The 5,000-nt window shown below is 43.6% G+C and overlaps 1 non-coding gene across 1 annotated transcript; it reads left to right on the top strand.

Annotated features, from left to right (window-relative positions):
* The first annotated feature begins 905 nt into the window (after positions 1 to 905).
* On the top strand, positions 906 to 978 carry Trnan-auu (transfer RNA asparagine (anticodon AUU)). The gene has a single exon. It is a non-coding gene; the product is annotated as a tRNA-Asn (tRNA).
* Positions 979 to 5,000: the final 4,022 nt, after the last annotated feature.

The raw sequence follows: 5,000 nt of genomic DNA on the forward strand, positions 1-5,000 counted from the left end.
TTTGTCTTTGATATTTTTTTGACCAACTAGTTGGATTTTACTAAAACAATTATTCCTCTCGCACTCATGGTCTCTGAGTCAATAGCCCATTCGGCCTCCGGCCTCATGGGCTATTGACTCAGAGCCCATTCGGGCCCTAGGAATAATTGTTAAATAACTTCAGACAGTACTGTTTCGGCCTGCTAGGCCTCATCAGTGCAGTGCTTATTTCTGGGATGGAGCCACCCCAAATATCCCACACATGTGGTACATCTAAGCCATGCCAGAGTGCTCAAACTAGCGAGCATGCGCAATTGCTAGCGGCAATCACTCATCCCAGTAGAATGCTCAATTTAGACATGAAAGCAAAAGCTTTGTAATGTCAAAAGAGCTATATGTAACTGCAGACCGTACTGTTTCGGCCTTCTGGGCCTCATCAGTGCAGAATAGAGGTTAAGCTTATAAAGCTACCCCAAATGTCCCACACATGTGGTACATCTAAGCCATGCCAGAGTGCTCAAACTAGCGAGCTAGTGAGCATGCGCAATTGCTAGCGGCAATGACTCATCCCAGTAGAGTGCTCAATCTGGACATGAAAGCAAAAGCTTTGTAATGCCAAAGAGCTATATCTAACTGCAGACAGTGCTGTTTCGGCCTCTGGGCCAGAAGTTGTCCAGTGTTGAGTTTCCCGTAACTTTCTCTCAATTTCTCTTCAACTTGGATTGTGAAAACATTTGCGATCCTCCTGGGGGTGATACGTTGTTGGTTCAAGGGATCTACTTAACTGACTCTTTATATTAATTACCCTTGTCCGCCTGTGAATCACATGTTGATCGAGCGTTATCATATAGAAAAACTGGCCCTTAGGGAGTCCCACGTAAATGCGACACATTAGGTGATCAATGAGCCATGTTGCCGGCATGGTTGTCCTGATAGTGTAGTGGTCATCACACCCGACCATTGACCAGGGGGACGTGGGTTCAAATCCCGCTCAGGGCAATTACAGTTTTCCCCAGAAGTTGTCCAGTGTTGAGTTTCCCGTAACTTTCTCTCAATTTCTCCTCAACTTGGACTGTGAATCCATTTGCGATCCTCCTGGGGGTGATACGTTGTTGGCTCAAGGGATCTACTTAACTGACTCTATATATGTATTCCTTTCTAGCTTCGTTCTTCTCTTCGAATAAATTAGAACCCGAAAAGAATAGTCTCTAGTGATTGCCAGAGTCTATTTTGCTCTCAAACATGAGAAGCACTATTATCAAAGGAGTCGCTTCTGTCTCTCCTTTTATTCGAGTTCATTCAAGCACGACGAAGTATCAAGATGGCGATTAACAAACAGCAACACAGAGACGAAAGAGTTCAACGATATCAGAGGCCCTCCCAGGGGTTTGGGGGAACAAGGGAACATTGCTAATTTATAATAGGACTAATTTGAACTGGGAACAGGGGAACAAATATTTTAGGGAACAGGGGATCAAAAAGCTGGGAACAAGTTGGAAAGTACTTTGGGGAACAAGGGAACACAAGGAAATATTTAAAGGGAACAAGGGAAAAAACACCCCGCTGGAAGGGCTTCACGTAAGGGACTAGGGACCTCAAGATTCTACGTCAGCGATAACGCCACCAAATGATAGCTATTAATAAGCGAAACAATCGGTCTGCATGTGCGGTGCGAAAGTTTGTACATTTCTTTTCAGTTCTCTGCAATTCTACGACGCAAAATGACCACATCTCAAGCTCTGAGGACAACGTGAGCACATAGCCACGATTTTTTTTTCTTTTCGCCTGGTTTCCACACCGTTCTTCCCACTTCAGTTCCTGAATAGTTCGGGTAGTTTATAGAAGTTCCACGAACAGCACTAATGACGAAAATTTTTGGAAAATGCAAAGTTGTAATTTTTTAACCACGTTTTCGTTGACGTCGCCGTTGTAGATCTTAAGGTTCCTACTTTAAGATCTACGACGGCGACGTCGACGAAAACGTCACCTCAATATAGAAATTTGCAACATCTTATAATAAGTCTTTCGCGATTATTCCAACTCGTTCGCGTCGTACAATGTGGGTGAACTATCCTAAAAATAAAACGGTATGAGCAGTTTCAGATTAAAGATAGAGAATGGAAGATTTAAAATTGTAAGCTCGCGTTGTCATCAAAACCTCAAATTCGGTGATTTCACGTTGTTGTTGTGAAGAGCACCGCAAACATATGTGGAAAATGCGTGCCGCACATTTATGTTGAATCTTTTCCTCTTTTTATTGTTGTTTTGTGGCGTTCTTGTTGACGACGGCATCTTAGATCTTAAAGTCCCCATCTACAGGATGAGAAATCTTAAAACTCATTACGGACACGTTGCTTTTTAGGGTTTTTATTGCATAAATTATCGCAGAGCTCTGCATGCATGCACTGTTGATTAATAAACATCTGCATGTGCTTGTGGTACCACGCCATTTATAGTTCGTGTTCGAGTTTAATAGGGACCTCAATCAAGGACGATGACGTCGGCTATGAGAACGTTGTCTAAGAATATTATTTCCCGTTAGTGTAATAATTTCCCATTTACGTCAATTCGCCAGGAATGGGAAGTGTGTGTATCAACATTACAGGAATAAAATAGGTGAGAAAGGCGGTGTGGATATTTAGAGAGGAAACTTAAAATTTATTGTCAGGAGCTCACCTTTTCTCCATCATCTCAAATGTGGTCATTTCACGTCGTTGTCAGAGCGAGAACGGCATACAAATATACACAAGACTAGTCGCACGTGCAGGGCGTGCAGGGGCCGGTTCTCGAAGCCTCAGGTTAGCGCTAACCGTTGGACAAGAGGTATCAAAACCTATAGGTTTCCCGGCATAGTATTTAACGCTGGTTAGCGCTAGCCTAGGCTCGATTTCCAGCCGTTTTGTGAGCACGCGTTCCTCGCCCCACACCACGGCTGGATCACTGGTCTACACATTGTATTTTGTGACCAATCACAGCCAAGCCTGCTCAAATCGAGCAGGCTTTCCTGTGATTGGCCAATTCTGTCACTCGTCTATCCAACATGGCGGATATTAGTGTCCCTGAGTTTTCTTCTTCTGTAAAAGTGTTTGTTAGAGCGATTTCATATCGAGAAATTTAGAGAAACACAACTGGAAGCCATTATTAATTTGTTTCAAGGGAAAGATGTTCTAGTGTTACAGCCTACAGGCTCAGGGAAATCCTTGATTTTTCAGTTTTTTCCGCTCATCGTCGATGAGCTGCGGAAGCCAGTCCATTCTAGTTGTGCTTTGGTCATATCTCCGTTAAACTCACTCATGCAGGACCTAGTCAGGTTCCTCACCTCAATCGGTATAAAAGCAGCATTTATTGGCGAGAAGCAGAATGACGAATATATCAAAAAAGGATTGAGGCCGGTTTATTTCAGGTCGTGTTTGGGTCTCCGGAGACGGTTTTGGGAAGTAGCCGATGGCGAGCAATGTTGACAAGTGCTACTTATAGCGAAAGCCTTGTCTGATTGCCATTGATGAAGCCCACTGTATCCAACACTGGTGAGCCATTATTTGTTATGAAATATCTGTCGTAGCTGATTCCAACGTCCGCTTTGAAATTTAATCTCCAATTCAGAAAACACTGGATATTAAATGTGGGTTTCATCAAGGGCAAGTTCTGATTGCCTGCCACAGTGTTACACAATGTTACGTTATTACAGTAATTGTTTTGTCACGTTTGCTGGTTGGAAATAAAAGGCTCATTGATTTGAATGTTTTTATTGTCGTTTGTTACTGTAAAGCAATATACACGTCAAAATATATTTTGTGCCTCAAGTTTCCATATCATGAATACAGTCAAAGTTAACCTATTGCGGGTCCAGGTTCACGCTAGCAACGATTTCCTGCAGCTTTAAAGCATGCAAGGTCTTTTTTCAGTTTTACCCTCTTTCTTGGGTCATCCCGAAAACTACCACATACAGCACATTTGACGTGAAGAGAAAGAGGACCGAACAGGTGTTTTTTGGAGTCACAACCTCCGCCATTTTTTCCCCGCGCTGCTCGGGTGCGACAATTCAATTTGCATAAAGAGCGGATGTGACGTCACGGACAAGCCCTACGGACCATTGATCCAGCCGTAGTTGGGAGGAGGACAACTGCACTCACAATACGGCTGGAAATCGAGCCTAGCGCTAACCGTTCTTCGAGCAACCCGAGCCAGAGCTTTTGTTCTTGTCCGTTGGTCCTATTGTTTCATCGCATTCTCGTAGCCGTCGTCGTCTCACTAACATGAAGCTTCACCAACAGCCCCCCAACGCTGATAAACAACTTGATAACAGTGGAGAAGATTTCTATTTAAAAATTTTTTTTTTTTTTATGGTTTCAAGCACTAAGGCAAAATAATTCTTTGTTTGGACATTGGCGGTCAACTCGACGCCGGTAAACAAATAGACATTATATATCTTGACATGAGTAAAGCATTCGACAAAGTGGATCATACCAAGCTACTTGGGAGGTTGCACCAATACGGCATTACTGGCAAACTTCACGACTGATTTCGTTCATATTTACAGGGGAGCAGGCAACAGGTTACAGTTCTCGGAGCTACTTCCCGAGAATTGCCGGTTACATCCGGGGTACCGCAAGGGTCCCTATTAGGACCGATATTGTTTCTGCTGTTTGTGGACGATCTACCAAACGCTGTTAAAACATCGAGAGTTGCCTGTTATGCCGATGAAACCAAGATTTTCAAGAGTATTGATTCCATCACAGACTGTAACGCCTTGCAATCTGACCTTAACGATCTTGTCAGTTGGTCCGAATCATCCGGGCTCATATTTAATCAGTCCAAGTGCAAATACCAGTGCATCACCCGCAAAAAATCACCTGTACAGCCTACCTATACTCTCAAGGAAACGCCTTTGGAATCTTGCGATACAGAGAAAGACCTCGGTGTGTGGGTGTCAAGCAACCTCACCTCGGACAAACAAGTAACTGAACAGTGTGCGAAAGCCAACAAACTCCTTGGGTTTGTGCGTCGAGTTTCTAGATACA

This window comes from Montipora foliosa, chromosome 3 (assembly GCF_036669935.1).
Source record: "Montipora foliosa isolate CH-2021 chromosome 3, ASM3666993v2, whole genome shotgun sequence".
In the NCBI taxonomy this organism is placed as follows: Eukaryota; Metazoa; Cnidaria; class Anthozoa; order Scleractinia; family Acroporidae; genus Montipora; species Montipora foliosa.